This window comes from Camarhynchus parvulus, chromosome 28 (assembly GCF_901933205.1).
Source record: "Camarhynchus parvulus chromosome 28, STF_HiC, whole genome shotgun sequence".
Taxonomy (NCBI): Eukaryota; Metazoa; Chordata; class Aves; order Passeriformes; family Thraupidae; genus Camarhynchus; species Camarhynchus parvulus.
This window is the reverse complement of record NC_044598.1, coordinates 2028361-2048002: the sequence shown is the minus strand read 5'-3', so window position 1 is coordinate 2048002 and position 19642 is coordinate 2028361. Positions and strand designations below refer to the sequence as shown.

Sequence of the window (19642 nt, the reverse complement as noted above, 5' to 3'; positions counted from 1 at the left end):
ACATTTAATTTTTTCACTAATTGCCTGTATAAAATTGCTGATCCTGGAAGATTGAGGCCGCTTGTGTAACACAAACCACATTGAAACAACCTCAGAAGTTGCTCTGAGGTGAAACAGCCACATTTAAACCCAAACCTTGCTTCCAAATCCTTCCTCTGGATATTTTCCTCCTTTCCCTGTTTTTCTGTGGTAAACTTTTCCCAGCTGGAAGGAAAAAGGGGAACATTTCTGGGGCGTTTTTAGGCATTTTAACCAACTTGATACTTAATATTTTACTGGAGAAATCCCCAAATTGTTGGAGCAACCTATGGAATAACTCCGCAGCCTTCAGCTGCTCTGAGAACCCTGCAAAGCAAAATTCCTGCTGGCTTTTCCAGCAGCACTCCAGGAATCCCAAACCTCAGCATCCCTTCTGGTATTTACAGTGTCAGGAATTCACCTCCTCTTCCCCTTCCACGCAGTTCTTGGTATGGATTTTAGAATTCCTGCAGTTTTTGAGATGTTCTTGATGTGGATTTTAAAATTCCTCCATTTTTGGGATGTTGTTGGTGTGGATTTTAAAATTCCTCCCATTTTTGGGATGTTCTCTGTGTGCATTTCAAAATTCCTGCAGTTTTGGGGATGTTCTTGGTGTGGATTTTAAAATTCCTCCCATTTTTGGGATGTTCTTGGTGTGGATTTTAAAATTCCTGCAGTTTTTGAGATGTTCTTGATGTGAATTTAAAAATTCCTCCCATTTTTGGGATGTTCTTGGTGTGGATTTTAAAATTCCTCCCATTTTTGGGATGTTCTCTGTGTGCATTTCAAAATTCCTGCAGTTTTGGGGATGTTCTTGGTGTGGATTTTAAAATTCCTCCCGTTTTTGTGATGTTGGTGGTGTGGATTTTAAAATTCCTCCCATTTTTGGGATGTTCTCAGTGATAGAAGAGATCCCCTTGGGATCCTGGCAGAGGCTTTGGGCTGAAATAATTCAATAATTCCATTAAACCTCAGGAGCAGGGAAGGGGATTGTCCCTGGTTTGATCTGGTTGGAACAGCTGCAGGCATTTGCTAACACTGGAGGGATTTAAATACAAATTTCACTCTCTAAAAGGAGGAAAAGGTGATTTTTAAATTTTTTTTTTGGATGAAAGGAAGCTGGAAAGTCAAAGCCATCCCTGGAGTACCCTGAGCAGGGCGAGCTGCCTCTCCAGCACAGTTTGTTCCATTAGCGTGGGGACATTTAAAAAATCTCATTTTCCAAACAGCTCCTGGAAATTGGCATCCCAGAAGCAAAATCTCTTTTAAAAATAGCTCTGAAATCAGCCCTGTTGTTTCCATGGGCCCTTGTCCTGAGGATGCCTGAAACTCTGGAGGGGTTTGAGGAGATTCTGCTGAGCACAATCCCCAAACATTTCCTGAGGAATGGGTTCCTGTGAGGAATGAGCTCCTGCTGCTGGAATGCTGCTGCCTGCAGGGTTTATTTTAAATTCTTTTTCCCTTTTTTGCTCAGAGGAAAAGCAATTCCTGGGCAGGAATGCCTGAAGGGGTTGGAAAAATCCCTTGGAATATCCCAGGTGGGGCAAATGTGCAGCTCCTTTTCCTTGGATCCACATTTTAACTCCACCTCTGCATTAATCTGATTTATTTCTTCCCCTGGTCTGGAATTTCACCTTTTCCCCCCACACAGGTGTGTGAAATCCCAAAATTCCTGATCCTCCCAGAGGCAGGATTTGCTTTTTGGGAGAAATTTAAAATGCCAAGTGTGGTCACTCAGGTGCTGTGAGCTCAGATCCCTGGGTCTGGAAATCCTGCAGACCCTTTTTGCTTCCCCTCTCCTCCAATTCTTCCCTTTTTTAGGACTTCAAAAAATATTCCAGAGCCAGTTGCCAGCACAGACTTCCCAGTGAACTTCCAACAGCAAATGAGTGCTGGCTGCAGCAGCTGTTCCCAAAAAAAAAAACCAAAAAAAATCCCCAAAAACCCCCCCCCAAAAAAACCCAGCTGGAAAAGGGCACAGGGAAAGAAGGATCTGCTCAGCCCTTGGAGGAGCTCCCAGGGAAAAGTTCACGTTGGCAGCTCTGCCCTGGATGTTTTGGGGTGGTTGCCCTGGTGCCATTGTTGGATAATTTGCTATTTATAGGGGGGATATTTTTAGGGATGTGATGAGTCTGGCTGTGGACCTGGATCTGGGGATATTTGTGGAGCACAAAAGGGGCAGAATTGAGCCTGTGGTGCTGCTGCGTGGAGGGGATTGAATGCTGGGGGTGAGCTGAGCATCCAGAGAGACACCCAGGAGTTGGAGCCAGGGCTGGGAAAGGGCTGGAGAATTCCGGGGAGACAGAATTCCAGGGGCACAGAATTCCTAGGGCACAGAATTCCTGCAGCACAGAATTCCAGGGGCACAGAATTCCTGCAACAGAGGATTCCAGGGGCACAGAACTCCTGCAGTACAGCATTCCACAGACACAGAATTCCAGGGGCACAGAATTCCAGGGGCACAGACTTCCAGGGGCAGGGAATTCCAGCAGCACAGAATTCCTGCAGCACAAAGTTCCAGGGACACAGAATTTCTGCAGCACAGAATTCCAGGAGCAGAGGATGCAGGGGGCACAGAATTCCTGCAGTACAGAATTCCATGGACACAGAATTCCAGGGACATGGAATTCCAGGGGCGCAGAATTCCAGCAGCACAGAATTCTTGCAGCACAGAATTCTTGCAGTGCAGAGTTCTGGGGACACAAAATTCCTGCAGTACAAAATTCCAGGGGCACAGAATTCTAGCAGCAGCGAATTCCAGGGGCATGGAATTCCAGGGGCATGGAATTCCAGCGGCGCAGAATTTCAGGGGCACAGAATTCTAGCAGCAGAGAATTCCAGGGGCACAGAATTCCAGAGACATGGAATTCCAGCAGCAAGGAATTCCAGGGGCACAGCATTCCAGGAACACAGAATTCCAGGGACATGGAATCCCAGCAGCACAGAGTTCCTGCAGCAGAAAATTCCAGGGGCACGGAATTCCTGCAGCACAGAGTTCTGGGGACACAAAATTCCTGCAGCACAGAATTCCTGCAGCACACAGTTCCAGGGACACAGAATTCCGCAGTAGAGCATTCCAGGGACACAGAATTCCAGGGGCATGGAATTCCTGCAGTACAAAATTGCAGGGGCACAGAATTCCTGCAGCACAGAATTCCAGCAGCAAAGAATTCCTGCAGCACAAAATTCCTGCAGCAGAGAATTCCAGGGACCCGTAACTCCTGCAGCACAGAATTCCTGTGCTGAGTTGGGAGCTCCTCCTGGGAAGGCTTCTGCTCCTTCCCCCGGCATTCCTGGCTCCAGGGGGGAATTCTGCTGGGCTGGGCTGCAGGGTCCGGTTTCCTTCCTGGCTCTGGCCCTCCGGGATGCTTCACATTCCCAACTGTTGGTGCTTGCAGAGAATTGGGGAAGGAATTCCCCTTCCTGCTGCCCACACCCGCTCCGAGGCATCTCTGAAAGGGATGGGTCTGGCTTGGCAGGGTCGGGGGGGAAGGAAGGCCTGGAAAACCTGGATAGAGGCAGGAAAACCTGGATACAACCAGGAAAACCTGGATAGAGGCAGGGAAATCTGGATAGAGCCAGGAAAACCTGGATACAACCAGGAAAATCTGGATGGAGGCAGGAAAACCTGGATACAGGAAGGGAAACGTGGATAGAGGCAGGGAAACCTGGATACAACCAGGAAAACCTGGATAGAGGCAGGGAAATCTGGATAGAAGCAGGAAAACCTGGATAGAGCCAGGAAAACCTGGATACAGGAAGGGAAACCTGGATGGAGGCAGGAAAACCTGGATCCAACCAGGGAAACCTGGATAGAGCCAAGGAAACCTGGATGCAGGCAGGGAAACTTGGATAGAGGCAGAGAAACCTGGATACACTCAGGAAAACCTGGATGCAGCCAGGAAAACCTGGATGGAGTCAGGGAGACCTGGATACAATCAGGAAAACCTGGATACAGGCAGGGAAATCTGGATACAACCAGGAAAGCCTGGATGGAAGCAGGAAAACCTGGATACATTTAGGGAAACCTGGATCCAGGCAGGGAAACCTGGATAGAGCCAGGGAAACCTGGATGGAGCCAGGAGAACCTGGGTACAGGCAGGAAAACCTGGATAGAGGCAGGAAAACTTGGATAGAGCCAGGGAAACCTGGATACAACCAGGAAAACAGGCAGGAAAACCTGGATGCAGGCAGGAAAGCCTGGATAGAGGCAGGAAAACCCAGACACAGCCAGAATTTTGCCCCAGGTGCCAGTGTGACATTCCCAGCAGGAATTGCTGTGTGTGGGGAGGGGGCAGAGCCTTCCCAAACCCTCCAGGCCCGGAGCCAGGGGATGTTTCCCGGAGGGAATGGCAGAGTCCGGGGCACAGGGGAGCCTCAGTGTCCCTGGGTGTCCCCAGAGTGTCCCCAGCTGGGCTGGCAGCAGAGCTGGGCTGCTGCAGTGTCTGTAAACAGGAGCCTGTGGAATATCAAGTTCCAAACCTTTGCACCAGCGCAGGGCTGGGAGGAAGGAGGGGGCAGAGTTTATTCCAGCTGAGGTCAGCCTTGTTTTGCCTCGCAGAGCAGGGATCCTGCAGGGCTGTAAACAGCAATCCAGAGATGGGATCCCATCCCTCTGGAATGCTGCGGGGTTGTTTTTCCCTGTGGTTGTGGTGTGGCTGCTGCCAGGTCCCCATGGGGTCTCTGAGAGCAGCTCTAAACCTGAAATTTAACCATTTTTAGTGCAGGAGCCCCTGTGTCGCTTTGGAAAGGAAAACACAAAAGGAGAAACCCAAAGCAGCTCGAAATTCCAGGGAAAACTGACAGAAATGAAGCACAGGTTGTGCTGTCACTGCAGGATTTCAGCTCAGCTCCAGCTGCCTCGGTCTGAAGGGAAGGGAATTCTCATTATTGATTAATCTGCCATTAATGGCTTCATTTCACCTGGCTGAGGGGTTTGGGGGGCTTTGTGTGGAGCCGATTCCAGCAGCAGCTTCACCTCCGTGGAATGGTTTGCCTTGGAAAATCCCTCTGAAGTCAGGATGGCAGCTGAAGGTTGGATCTTGTCCCAAAATCCCCGGTGGCCTTCCCTGCCCGTGGAACCTCCCTGGTGCTGCTGCATTTTGTCAGCCCCACGCTCCTGCTCATGGCCCTGTTTGTTCATCAGCTGCGCTGTGTCGATGAATTCCCTGGAATTTCAATCCTTTGGGGTCAATTGCAGGATTGTGGAGGGAATCAGCGGGAAGGAGAGGTGATCCTGATGATCCAGGTGCTTTATTTCCATCCCCCCATCCCAAATCCAGCTAAAACAATTCCCAGGAATCCAGGGATTTGTGGATAGTGCTGTGGAAAAGCTCACTGGAATGGCTGGAAATGCCCAATTCCAGAGGCTTGGAGCAACCTGGGGCAGTGGAACTGGGTGAGATTTGAGCTGCTTCCAGCCCAAACCATTCCAGGATTCTCCCTGAGCCTCAGGGATTGCCCATTCCAAGGCCAATTCCAAACCTGGAGCTGTTTGAGGTGTTGTGCCTTTATCCCCAACTCCTTTTTGCTCTCAGCCTTTTTTTTTTTTTTTTCCCCTGCCCTCACCTTCCTATTTCCACATAGAGCTGGGCCTGGAATGTGAAATCTGTAAAAATCTTTGTTAAAAAAAACAAAACAAAACAAAACAAAACAAGTTTAAACTGCTTTTTTTTTGGCTGTTCCTCATCCCTGAACCCACTGCAATCTGCAGAGAAGGAGGAGGTGAGAGCAACCCTGGCCTGAACCCCAGCCCAGAATCACTGACGTGGGTTTGACTCCTTTAGAAAAAAACCAAATCAAAACAAAACCAAAAAAATAAACCTGTTTGTGTTCAGCCAGTGAGCGAGGAAAACAAGCAGGGCTGGATTTCGGCTCCGATGGATTCTTGGAATTCATCCCTCCCTGGCTCCTGCTCTGACTTCAGCTGGGTTGAGCAATGTTTTACTGGGAAGGGGACGTGAGGCACGAGGGGTTCTCGGGGGGGTTTTGGGAGCTCTCCCAAGGGCAGCTCGTTCCTGCAGCCTGGGACTGAGGTTTTCTTGGAAATTTGACCTTCCAGGATGTGCTCAGCCAGGGCAGGAAACTTTTTTTTTTTTTTTCCCTGTGCTGAAATGCTCAGGAACTTTTTTCAATGGTGAAACCTCTTCTTTTTCTGTGCTGAAATGCTCTGTAACCGTCCCTGGAATGATGTAAATGCTTCTTCTTTTTTCATATTCCCCCCCAAAAAATGATGTAAACTCTTCATCTTCATCTTCTCTGAAATGGAGCAAAAACTCCTCTTCTTCATATTCTCTCCAAAAAAAATGATGCAAAATCCTCTTATTATTATTCTCCTCTGAAATGGGGCAAACTCCTCCTCTTCTTATTATTCCCACCCAAAAAATGATGCAAACTCCTTCATATTTTCCTCTGAAATGGGGCAAACTCCTCCTCTTCTTATTATTCCCACCCAAAAAATGATGCAAACTCCTTCATATTTTCCTCTGAAATGGGACAAAAACTCCTCTTCTTCATATTACCCCTCAAAATGGGGGAAACACTTCTCCCTCCCATCATTCCCTCTCAAAAATGGGGCAAACTCTTCCTCTTCTTCATATTCCTCCCAGAAAAATTATGCAAAGTTCTCTTCTTCATCTTCTCCTCTAAAATTGGGGAAATTCCTCCTCTTTTTATTATTCCCCCCCTCAAAAAAATGGTGCAAACACTTCTCCCTCTCCTCATTGCCCCTTAAAATGGGGGAACACTTCCTATTTTAACATTCCCTCCAAAAAATGAGGCAAACAAACACTTTTCCAATTCCTCATTCCCCTCAAAAATGATGCAATTTGTTTTCTTCATTTCCCCCCAAAAATGAAGCAAACACCTCTCTCTCTCCTCATTCCCCACAAAATGATACAAACCCCTCTCCCTCTCTGCTTTCCCCCCCAAAAAACACAATTTAGACCCAAATATTTCCCTGAGCCCTCAGCCAGGCTGTGATTTATAAAAACAAAGGAGAATTCCTCAGCTTCCCTGTCATTATTCTGATTTTTGATCAATGAATGCCGGCCCTGATTTTCCAGCGAATAAATTGGATATTGATCAAACCAGAGATGTCCCTCACTGATGCTTAATTAATGCCATGATGGAGTAAATATCCCAAATTATAACTCCATTAATAAAACAGCTCCATCTGCTCGGGCTGATGGATCTGAATTCCCATTTTCCTTGGCAGGAGCAGTCGAGGAATCCAGAAAAAAAAATCAAGGAATCCACCCAGAGAACGAGGCTGCTCTGCAGTAGGAAGGTGAGCAGAGACCTCTTGATTTGTCTCATTATTGATTAATTTCCACTTAATTGGTTCATTTTATCTGGAAAACTTTCTGGATGAAGGGTTTGGAGGTGAATTTGGGTTCTGAAGCGCTGGCTGTGGGTGCTGCTGGTTATGGGGCCTCGTTATGTGCTACATTAATTAGGGAAGGAGATCTCTGCATTCCAGAGGGGATCTGGAGCTGTGTGGGAGCTGCTGTTCCATGGGAAGCTTCATGAAGGGGCTGTTTGGGGTTATTTGGGGTTGTTTGGGGTTATTTGGGTGTTGTTTGGGGCTGTTTGGAAGTGACAAACCCAGAGCTGGGAATTGTGGCTGTGTTGTCCCAGGGCTGGATCATCCTCAGGGTTTTTGTTGGAATAACCTTGGGAATTCAAGAAGCAGGAGGCTGAGCCCTCTCTGGATTTGGGAGGGGTTTGAGCTCCCCACAGGGGCTTTGGGACCAGGAGGACATTGGGGTGATGATGATGATGATGATGATGATGATGAGTGGTTGCTGCTCCTGGCTCACCCAAACAGCTGAGATCCAGGTGGATCCAGAGCTCTGCGTTTCCCCGGCTTTGAGAAATGAAAATAGGCTGATTTTGTACATTTCGGGTGGAAAAATCCCTTAAAATCCCATTTTTTAAAGGGAAAAAAAGTCTCCCAGGATTTCCTTGCCTGCAGTTCCCCGCTGCGGCCCGCAGAGGGCGCGCTTGGGCCGCGCTTGTGGCGCTTTGCTTTTATTGTTTATTAATTGGATTTAATCTCATTATTTCTATGGAGATTCCTTCATCAAAGCGCTCCCAGTGCTTTAATTAAAACTGGAGCCACCAGCAGAGCGGGGTGAGGCTCTTCAGGGCCACCAGGAGCACTGGGGTTTTCCCAGGAGGATGAGGATGATGAGAATGGATTTTCCCCCACTTTTCACCCCGAGCCGACCTCTGCACCAGAACCCCAACCCAAAAAAATCACCCCAAAAATCCAAATTGCTGCCAAACCTCTGGGTGCCATCAGCAGGTGGCAGCACCCTGCCCTGCTGCCCGTGTTATTCCTGGCTGGGAGATTCCCTGGATCCAACCCCACAGTCTAGACTGACTGACAGACGGGATTCCTGCGCTCTTAGGTAAGCACGGACAGACACCCATTATGCAAATCCCCAGCCAGAGCAGCCTCCCAAACATTCCTCACATTGTCTAAATAAGGTGCTGTTTCAGACCCAAACTGCAGCCAGGCTTTTGGGTGCCTTCCAGCTGGAGGTGGGATTTTTTTCCTTTTTTTTTTTAATTCTTTTCTTCTTCCCCTGCTCAGCACAGCCTGAGTTTTGGCCTCAACAGCTGCCCAGATGTGCAGGGAGGAGAGAAAATTGGGCAGATAAAAAACATGTAGGCTCCTGTGCCTGTTGCTGCTGCTGCTGCTGGGTGCTGTTAAATCTGTTTTATATTTATTTTCTATTCACATTGCACAGAATTCGTGGCATTTTTTTTTTTGCTCTCTGAGCTGCAGAAATCAGATGTGAGTGGGGAAGGTGCAGTGACCCAGCCTTGCACGGAGGTGTTGCCCTGCTCAGGGCCTGCCTGACTCATTCCTGGGGCTGGAGGAGGTGGGGATGGATCATCAGGGATGATCCAGAGAGCCTTTGGAGCACTCTGTGCCATTTGCACTCTGTCCTTTTTGCACACAGAAATCCAAAGAGCCTTTCAAGCCCCGTGACTGCGGAGTTGTTTGTGCTGTTCTGGCTCTTCCACCATCCTGAATTTCCTGGGAATTTTCACTCCATCCTGCTTCTGTCCCTAAAACCCATCCCTAAAATCCATCCCTAAAATCCATCTGTAAAATCTGTGCCCCAAATCTCTCCTTGGAGCTGCTGCAGCCCCTTCAGAGCACACAAAGAGGAGTTGGGAATTGGCCCTTAGCCCTGCCAGGAAAACATTGGAAAGACTCCTGCTCCTAAATCCACGTGATTTTCTGGGAATTCACTTGGAAGGGTGGTTCAGAAATCCCTGCATGGGGTGGTGCTGGCTCAGGGTGAGGAGTTTGCTCTGGTTTCTTTGTGGTGGCCTCTCAGCCTGTCAGTACCAGCTCTGCTCTTTTATTCCTTGCCTAAAAAAAAGGGCAAAAAAGAAAAATCTGTTGTGTTGTTTTTTTTCTTTTTTTTTAAAATTGCATCATCCCTCCTGTTTTCCTGAGTGTTGTTTATTTAGGGGCACAGTTAATCCTTGAAGGATTAAAGGGAAGAAAAGTTGGGATGTTCACCCTGGTTTTAGGGGGGAATGAGGAGAGGAAGAGGTGCTTGTCTCATTTTTGGGTGGGAATGAGGAGAAGGAGAGGTTTGCCCAATTTTTGGGTGGGAATGAGGAGCGAGAGAGATGTTTGCCCCATTTTTAGGAGAGAATGAGGAGAAGGAGAGGTTTGCCCAATTTTTTGGAGGGAATGAGGAAAAGGAGAGGTTTGCCCAATTTTTGGGAGGGAATGAGGAAAAGGAGAGGTTTGCCCAATTTTTGGGAGGGAATGAGAGATGTTTCCCCCATTTTTAGGAGGGAATATGAAGAAGAGGAAGAATTCCCCCAAGGAAAGCCAGGAAGGAGACTCTGAGCAGGGTGGGACCCTCATTTCCCACCATGGGAGCTGTGATTCCATCTTTTCCTGGGGGCTGTGATTTTGTGTTTTCCTGCTGGAAATTCTGTTTTTGGGGTGAGCTGCATCCCCCCCCATTTCCATCCACGCTCACGGCACCGCCTTTGATTGCAGCTGCATCCCAATTTCCCCTCGCCTGCTCTCTCTGGCAGCAGGAAAATGCCAAATCCAAGCCCTGCCTGCAGTTCCCAGCAGTCCTGGAGCCCTTTTCCAGCTCAGCTGAGCTCAGCTCAGCTGCTGCTTTGCCCTTTCTGCTCGGAGATGTGAGATAAGGAAGCAGCCGGAGCGCCGCTGACTCAGTCTGGGGTTTGTCCTTCCTGCCCTCCCACACTGCACCTGCACACCCAGAAACCTTCACCCCACACGGGCTTTCCAACCCAAAAATTCCCTTTTCTACTGCTCCAGGAGCTGAGAAAAAAAAACAAACCTGGAGTTTGTAGGGGGAGTGTTTTAGGGAGATGTGGGCAGGACAAAGGGATCGCCGGGGTTTGCTCGGCGCTGCCTTTCCCAGCCTGAGTCACCCAACCTTCCCCTGGCAATGCTGAGAAACACCAGGATCATCCCAATAAACACCAGGATTGCCCTGAGAAACACCCCCCAGAGATCCCATTCCAGCTGCAGGGCTGAGCTGGGCAGGGTTTGCCTTGTCTGCACCCCAAACCGAGGAGCAAATCCTCATAAATCCACACAAAACATCCCCGTCCATAAAAACCTCCCCACAAAACTATAAAAACCCCAACCCCCTGGATTTGGGATTGGTTTGGGGATTGTTTCCCAGCAAGGCTGGCTCACGTGTTCTCTGAGCTCAGGGTTTGGGTGATTTGTCAGAATTCTGAGAAGTTCAGAGCTGTCAAAGCACAAAATGCTCGTTTTGGGACGGCTCAGCTGAACCTTTTTGGGGGAAATAGGAAACGCTGCCTGGAAGAGCTGCTGAACCCACAGAAAAGCTGGGAAAAGCTGAGGAAATTGCAGCTCTTGGAAGTGAAATCACTGATGAAGGATTTGGGTGAAAACCCCAAGTTTTCAGGGAAAACCCAACAAACTGGGAAGGGTTTTCGGGCAGCGGCAAAACATCCGTGGTTTGTAAGAAACCTTTTCCTTCCTCCTGAGCTCCTGCACTTGAGCTCACCAGCAGAAAACTGATTTTTAAACTGCTTTTTTTTTTTTTTTTCAACTTAAAACTGAAACCTGAAACTTAAAAACTGATTTTTAATCGGTTTAAACTTTTTTTTTTGAAACCCTCAGGCTGCAAACACAGGGAACAAGCTGGAATTCCTGATCCTTTGCTCCTTCTCTCCTGGATGTTGATTTTCCTCCCTCAGAGAGTTGACACCTCTTTGTTTTCCCAGGTTTTGGGGGAATTTGAGCTCAGTTTTCCCACAGAGGGGGATCCCAGCCCCTGGGAAAACGCGGTTTTTATCTGGGTGCACATCTGGGAAAGGCATCACAGGCTGGGAACGGCTCCAGCCGCAGTTCCCAGCCCCAATTTCAGGATTTTTTGGAGATTCCCAGAGCAGCTGTGGATCCCTGGAAGTGTCCAAGGCCAGTTTGGAGCCACCTGGGGTTTGGGGATGTGGGGGAGCTTTGGGCTGGAGCTGCTGGAGGAGGTGACAGGGGAGTGACAGATGTGCAGGATGCCAGCACAGGAACCTCCTGTCCTGTCCTGTCCTGTCCTGTCCAGGAGTCAGGACAAATTATCAAATATCAGCATTATCCAGTTATCAAACACCAGCATTTTCCAGTTATCAAATAGCAGCGTTATCCAATTGTCGTCGGTTGGTCACAAGGTTTTCGGGGTGAAGGAAGAGACGAGATGGGCTCTATGATCAGAAGGCTTGATTTATTATGTTATGATATATATATATATATTACATTATAACTATACTAAAAGAAAAAGAAAAGGAGAGTTTCTAGAAGCTGCTAACTACTTAAGAATAGAAAGTAAAGAATGAATAACAAACTTTGCTCTCTCGGACTGTGTCCCAGAGAGCTCAGTTCTGGATTGGCCATTATTTCCAAACACTCAATCTGGGCCAATCCAGAACTGACTTGTTGCATTCTACAGAAGCAGATAACTTATTGTTTATGTCTGGTTGCTGAACTTCTCAGCTTCAGTAGGAAAATCCTAAGAGAGGATTTTTCATAAAAGAAATGTCTGTGACATCCAATTATTAAATATTAGCATTATTAAATATCAGCATTATCCAATTATTAAATATCAGCATTATTAAATATCAGCGTTATCCAATTATCAAATATTAGCATTATCCAGTTATCAAACATCAGCATTTTCCAGTTATCAAATAGCATTATCCAATTATCAAATATTAGCATTATCCAATTATTAAATATAGGATTATCCAATTATAAAATACAAACATTATCCAATTATCAAGTACCAATATTATACAGTTATCAAATATAAACATTGTCCAAATATCAATATTATCCAGTTATCAAATATCAATATTATCAAATATCAGCATTGTCCAGTTATCAAACACCAGCATTTTCCAGTTATCAAATAGCAGCATTATCCAATTATTAAATATCAGCATTATTAAATATCAGCATTATCCGATTATCAAATATCAGCATTATCCAGTTATCAAACATCAAGATTATCCAGTTATCAAATATCAGTATTATCCCATATCAAATATGAGGATTATACAATTATCAAGTATCATCATCATCCAATTATCCAATATCAATATTTTGAAATTATCAAATATCAGTATTATCCAGTTATCAAGCATCAGCATTATCTAATTATCAAGTATAAACATTACCGAATTATCAAATATCAATATTATCCCGTTATCAAATATCAACGTTATCGAATATCAATATTCTCCAGTTATCAAGCTTCAGCATTATCTAATTATCAAATATAAACATTACCGAATTATCAAATATCAATATTACCCAATTATCAAATATGAATATTATCCATTTATCAAATATCAGCATCATCCAATTCTCAAATATAAACATTACCAATTATCAAATATCAATATTATCCAATTATCAAATATCAGGATTATACAATTATCAAGCATTAGCATTATCCAGTTATCAAATATTAATATTATCCAGTTATCAAATATCAACGTTATCGAATATCAATATTCTCCAGTTATCAAGCATCAGCATTATCCAATATCAAACGTCAGCATTATCAAATATCAATATTACCCAATTATCAAATATTAATATTATCCATTTATCAAACATCAGCATTATCCAATTCTCAAATATAAACATCACCAATTATCCAATATCAATATTATCCAATTATCAAATATCAGGATTATACAATTATCAAGCATCAGGATTATCCAATTATCAAATATAAACATTACCAATTATCAATATTATCCAATATCAGCCACGAGGACTCTGCAGCTATCAAACACCAGCACTCCTGATCCCTCTGCCTCTCCCTCTCTCGTGTTTCTTGCAATCCCAGCCACCAGAGCTGCAGCCCCATCCAAAAATCCCCATTTTTAACCAAAATTCCACACTTAAGGCTCTTTCCATGCCCAAATTTTGGCCTGTCTTTGTTTCATCCATGGGGACACGTTCCCACCCTGCAGCCTCCCACAGTGACATTAATTTGGGAATTTGGGATGCTGTCCCAGCTGACTCAGCCCTGTTTGTGCCCAGGTTTGGGGCTGGAGGTGCTCTGGGATCCTCCAGCACCTGCCACGGGCTCAGCTCCACCTTGCTTGCAATTCAAGGATATTTTTCCCCTGCTCTTTTCACACCCAGAGAGGAAAACTGGGCTGAGTGGGTTCCTCAGAGAACGTGACTCATGTGCCAGGGAAGGATTGGGAAGAGGAGGAGGAGGAGAAGGTGGAACAGGAGGAGGAGGAGCCACTCGGTGCCAAGGACTTCACTCCTCCTGCTGCCTCCTTTTTTTAGCCCTAGTAGCAGCTGAATTCCCAAACTGGAATTCCAAATTCCCATTTATTTTTCACAGCGTGCTAAATCCTGCCTCTCCTCCCTCTTATTTTTAGCCCTGGGAGACTCCAGCACAAATTCATCTCAACTGAGGGACTGGAGGCAAAGTTGAGCTCCTTGGATGCTGCAAAAAGCACTCAGAAGTGAATTTTGGGCAAATAAAAGCTGAATTTAGGTGGTTGGGGGGGGGGTTGGATTTTTGACCCGGAGTTCTAAATTCAGCTCTTAAATGCAGATGGTTTTGCAGCAGGTTGGGTGGGTGGGTGTTGACTTTAATATAGTGAAATTTGGGATAAAAATACATCAAAATTAACAGTTCACAACCAAAAAAAAAACTGGATTAAAAGTAGCTGGAATGGGTGAGGAGGAGGGGAACAGGATCAGCTGTGTCACCTCAGTGTCCTGGCACTGAGCTCCTCCTAATTTCACCTGCTAAATGAAGATGCCAATTAGGCAGGGATTGCACAGGACCAGGTCTGGCCAGCTCAGGTGAGCCTCTCCTTCATCCTTATCCCAGTTTATCCCAGTTTATCCCAGTTCATCCCAGTCTGGCCACTCCAAGGCGGTGCCAAAGTGGGCACAGCTTTTCCCAGCAGCACAGAAATGTTGTTTATCCATTTCTTTTTTTAATCCAATTAGAGATGCAAATTGGGATTTGCAGCTGGGAATTCCAAGCCAACATCACTCTGCCACAAGCAGGGGACACTTTTCACTGCCCCAGGTTGCTCCATCCCTGGAATTTCCAGGGCTCCAGGGCCAGCTGCTGCTTTTCCTCCTCCACCCATCCCCACAGTCCTGTGACTTTCCCTCCCCAGCTTTGTTTTGATTCCTGCCGGAGCTCCAGAGGGTGACAGGGTGACAAAGCCGCCCTAAATCATCCCTAAACCCCACAAGGCCTCATCCAAAGCTGGATGAGCCCTTGGGTTCAGAGCCTGATCACTCCTCTGCACTTGTTTGACCATCAAACCCCAGCAAAGGCCACAGCTTCTCCAGGAATCCCATCCCAGCCCCTCACAGGCAGGAATTCCCTCCCAAATCCCACCCAAATCTCCCCTTTTCCAGTCTGGAAGCCATTCCCTCCTGATCATTTTCTTGGCTTGATCATTTCCTGATCACTCCTCTGCTCTTGTTTGACCATCAAACCCCAGCAAAGGCCACAGCTTCTCCAGGAATCCCATCCCAGCCCATCACAGGCAGGAATCCCCTCCCAAATCCCTCCCCAATCTCCCCTTTTCCAGTTTGGAAGCCATTCCCTCCTCCTGATCATTTTCTTGGTTTGATCATTTCCTGATCAAGCCATTCCCTCCTGATCACTCCTCTGCACTTGTTTGACCATCAAACCCCAGCAAAGGCCACAGCTTCTCCAGGAATCCCATCCCAGCCCATCACAGGCAGGAATCCCCTCCCAAATCCCACCCAAATCTCCCCTTTTCCAGTCTGGAAGCCGTTCCCTGTATCCTGGCACTCTGTAAATAATCCCTCCACCTCCCTGCCAGCTCCTGCAGGGCTGCAATCAGCTCTCTCCAAAGCTGGAGAATTTTTCCTCTTTCCCTATGCCTGTTTTTCCCCAACCTGCAGCAGATAATTTTTCTAAATTTAAACCCCAGCCAGCCCAAAGCTGCCCGTGACCCCAAGGCAGCTCCCTCACGTGCCTCAGCCCTTTCACACAGTGGGGAAAATTCCCTTTTTTAGCCTGGGCCGGCCGCTGGCAGCAACCCCAGGCCTGAGCTCAGCCCTGGAGCTCTGCCAGCCCAGCGTGACCGAGAGAAAAGAACCTTCAGCTTCCTCCCGTGGCAGATCCAGCCCCAGCAGGGAGCTGCAGACCCTCACATGACGCTGCAGTCATCGGCCTTTCCCAAAAAGCCGCGGTTTTGCGGGAAAACGGCCGCGGTCACACGGCGCTGCTGGGCTCCTTGTGCTCAGACAAGTGCAGAGGAGTCATCAGGCTCTGAAGCCATGGGATCATCCAGCTTTGGATGGGGTTTAGGGATGATTTAGGGCGGCTTTGTCATCGCTGTCACCCGCTGGAGCTCCGGCAGGAATCAAAACAAAGCTGGGGAGGGAAAGTCACAGGACTGCGGGGATGGGTGGAGGAGGAAAGAGCAGGGGGTGTCACTCATGTGATGGCCGTGCCCCAGAGGTCACTCACGTGGCCAGGGAACGGGAAAGGGCTGGGAATGAGCTGGGCCCTGATGCCAGCAGGGTCTGTTTGTAGGGGATGGGGATCCCAGAGCAGCTCTGTGTCCCCATTCCAAAATGGGAATGAGCCCCAGTGCCTGCAGGGTCTGTTTGTAGGGGATGGGGATCCCGGAGCAGCTGTGTCCCTATTTGGGAACAGGAATGAGCCCCAGTGCCTGCAGGGCCCTTTTGTGGGGAATGGGGATCCCAGAGCAGCTCTGTGTCCCCATTCCAGCACAGGGATGAGCCCCAGTGCCAGCGGGGCCAGTTTGTAGGGAATGAGGATCCTGGAGCAGCTCTGTGTCCCTATTTGAGAATGGGAATGAACCCAAATCCCCAGTGCCAGAGGGACCTGTTTGCAGGGAATGAGGATCCTGGAGCAGCTGTGTGTCCATTCCAGAACAGGAATGAGCCCCAAACTCCGATGTCAGCAGGGCCCTTTTGTGGGGAATGGGGATCCTGGAGCAGCTGTGTGTCCCCATTCCAGCTTAGGGATGAGCCCCAGTGCCTGCAGGGTCCTTTAGTGGGGAATGGGAATCCCAGAATGGTTCCATGTCCCCATTCCAGAATGGGAATGAGCCCCAATCCCCAATGCCAGCAGGGTCCATTTGTAGGGAATGAGGATCCCAGAGTGGCTCCATGTCCCCATTCCAGCCCGCAGCTGGAGCTGGGTGTTCATCCCAAATTTTTGGGGGTTCAGGTTTTGGGGTTTTGCTTCCCAACAGAGCTGAGTTCTCCCGCTCCAGGTGAATTCCTGCCTTAGGGAAAAGATTCTCCCTTGGGGTTCTGAGGCTCCATTAGCAAAGGGCTGTTAATTATGGGGCTGCACCTGGGAAATTGGGGAGAAGGAGATTCCAGCCTGGCCTGAGCTCCATGGAATGGGAGGGAAGGAAAAAATGGATGAATTCCTTGGGGATGCTTCAGGTTTCCCTGGATTTTAAGGTTTGAATGGATTGAAGTGGGATGGAGCAGCTCCCAAAGGTCCATGCATGCTGGTGGGACACGGAGTGGCTGAAAATCCATTCCTGAGCAGATCCCAGGAGTTTTTAAGGAGTTTTTAGGAAGTTTTCAGGGAGTTTTCCCACCCTGCGATGGCCCCTGGTCCCACGCCACAGAAATCTTGAGGTCTGAAAGGAGGTGAAGGGAGGGGAAAAAAAGGGGGGAAAAAAAAAAAGGAATAAAAACTTGCTGCAGTCAGGGAAAAATTCAATGGCTCATTGAGGCGCGGAGCTGCTGCTGCAGGAAGTGTGAAGGGAAAATGGAGCCGGCTTTGTTCTTGCCCAGACAAGGAGCGAGCGCCGCGGCCCCAACAGCCGCGCTCTGTTCCCAAAAACCATGAGGTCATCCCGAAAAGCAGGAACCGGCTCTGGGATCGCCATCCCGGCTCCCCCGCCGGGCTCCCCCCGCTTTTCCTGGCTCCGGGCTCGCTCCAAGGAGGCGGCGGCGGCGGCTCCTGGCCCCGCTCCAGCCAGAGGGAGCTGCTGTGTCCCCGGATCCCAAAACCCTCGGGCTTCTCCATCCTGAAATCCCAAAACACAGGGGGTTTGGAGATCCTAGGGCTGCTCCATCCCTGAATCCCAAAACACGGAGCTGCTGCATCTCTGAATCCCAAAACACGGGGGGTTTGTAGACCCTTGGGCTGCTCCATCCCGAAATCCCAAAACACAGAGGGTTTGGAGACCTCCCTGAATCCCAAAACATGGAGGGTTTGGAGACCCTTGGGCTGCTCCATCCCTAAATTCCCAATCCTGGTGGGTTTGGAGACCCTGGGGCTGCTCCATCCTGAAATCCCCAAACACGGAGCTGCTGCATCTCTGAATCCCAAAACACGGGGGGTTTGGAGACTCTCGGGCTTCTCCATCCCGAAATCCCAAAACATGGAGGGTTTGGAGACCCTGGGGCTGCTCCATCCCTGAATTCCCAATCCTGGTGGGTTTGGAGACCCTGGGGCTTCTCCATCCTGAAATCCCCAAACACGGAGCTGCTGCATCCCTAAATCCCAAAACACAGAGGGTTTGGAGACCTCCCTAAATCCCAAAACATGGAGGGTTTGGAGACATTTGGGCTGCTCCATCCCTAAATCCCAAAACACAGAGCTGCTGCATCCCTGAATCCCAAAACCCTCAGGCTGCTCCATCTCTAAATCCCAAAGCACAGAGGGTTTGGAGACCCTCAGACTGCTCCATCCCCGAATTCCCAGTCCTGGTGGGTTTGGAGACCCTTGGGCTGCTCCATCCCTAAATCCCAATCCTGATGGGTTTGGGGTTTTTTTTTTTGCAGCTCCGTGTCATGGATGTGAGGCTGCTCTTTAATTAATTAAAAGCACGATTTAATTAAGGTTGAGTTCTAGGGGTGCGTCCTCCGTCCCCAAATCCCATCCCAAGCAGGGAGTGAATTCCAAATCCCACCGGGAAAAAAGGAGGCTGCACCAATCCCACATTTTTTGGGGCTGACGGGGGAGAAAAAGCAGAAAAACTTCAGTCCTGGAAGGGTAAATGTGGAGTTTATGGGGTCCTGGAAGGGTAGAGAGAGTCCTGAGGGGTAAATGGGGCCCTGGAAGGGCAAATGTGGCCCTGAGAGGTTTATAGGGTCCTGGAAGGGTAAATGCAGTCCTGAGAGGTTTATAGGGTCCTGGAAGGGTGAATATGGCCCTGAGGGGTTTATAAGGTCCTGGAAGGGTAGAGAGGGTCCTGGAAGGATAAATGAGGCCCTGTGGGTTTATAGGGTCCTGGGAGTGTGAATGTGGCCCTGAGGGGTTTATAGGGTCCTGGACGGGTAGAGAGGGTCCTGAGAGGTAAATGGAGTCCTGGAAGGGTAAATGTGGCCCTGTGGGGTTTATAGGGTCCTGAAAGGGTAAATGCAGCCCTGAGACATAAATGGTGTCCTGGAAGGGTAGAGAGGGTCCTGAGAATTGAATGAGGTCCTGGAAGGGTAAACGCAGTCCTGAGGGGTTTATAGGGTCCTGGAAGGGTAAACACGGTCCTGAGGAGTAAATGGAGTCCTGGAAGTGTGAATATATCCCGGAGGAGTTTATGGGGTCCTGGAAGGGTAAATGCGGTCGTGAGAATTAAATGGGGTCCTGGAGGGGTAAATGGCGACCCTGAGGGGTTTATGGGGTCCTGGAAGGGTGAATGCGGTCCTGAGGGGTTTATGGGGTCCTGGAAGGGTAAATGCGGCCCTGAAGGGTTTATGGGGTCCTGGAAGGGTAAATGCGGCCCTGAAGGGTTTATGGGGTCCTGGAAGGGTAAATGTGGCCCTGAGGGGTTTATGGGGTCCTGGAAGGGTAAATGCGGTCCTGAGGGGTTTATGGCATCCTGGAAGGGTGAATGCGGTCCTGAGTGGTAAATGGAGTCCTGGAAGGGTGAATGTGGCCCTGAGGAGTTTATGGGGTCCTGGAAGGGTGAATGCCGCTCATGCTCTGGCTGTCGGAGGAGTGGCGCTCGCAGCTATGAGAGGAATGGCAGGAATTCCCGGCGCAGCGCGGGATCAGCGCATATTTCCGCGCTGCCGTCAGGGCGGGCAGGTGGCACCGTGGGCCGGAGCTGCCCGGGAGCC

General features: G+C 48.6%; 1 protein-coding gene across 1 annotated transcript in view; it reads left to right on the top strand.

The window, feature by feature from the left end:
• GNG7 (G protein subunit gamma 7) overlaps nt 1–19642 on the top strand; it is a 44419-nt gene that overhangs the window by 16522 nt on the left and 8255 nt on the right. The window contains exon 3 of the mRNA XM_030966929.1: nt 7235–7306. The gene's annotated coding sequence lies outside the window, so the exon portion shown is untranslated. The remainder of the gene's footprint in view (nt 1–7234; nt 7307–19642) is intronic.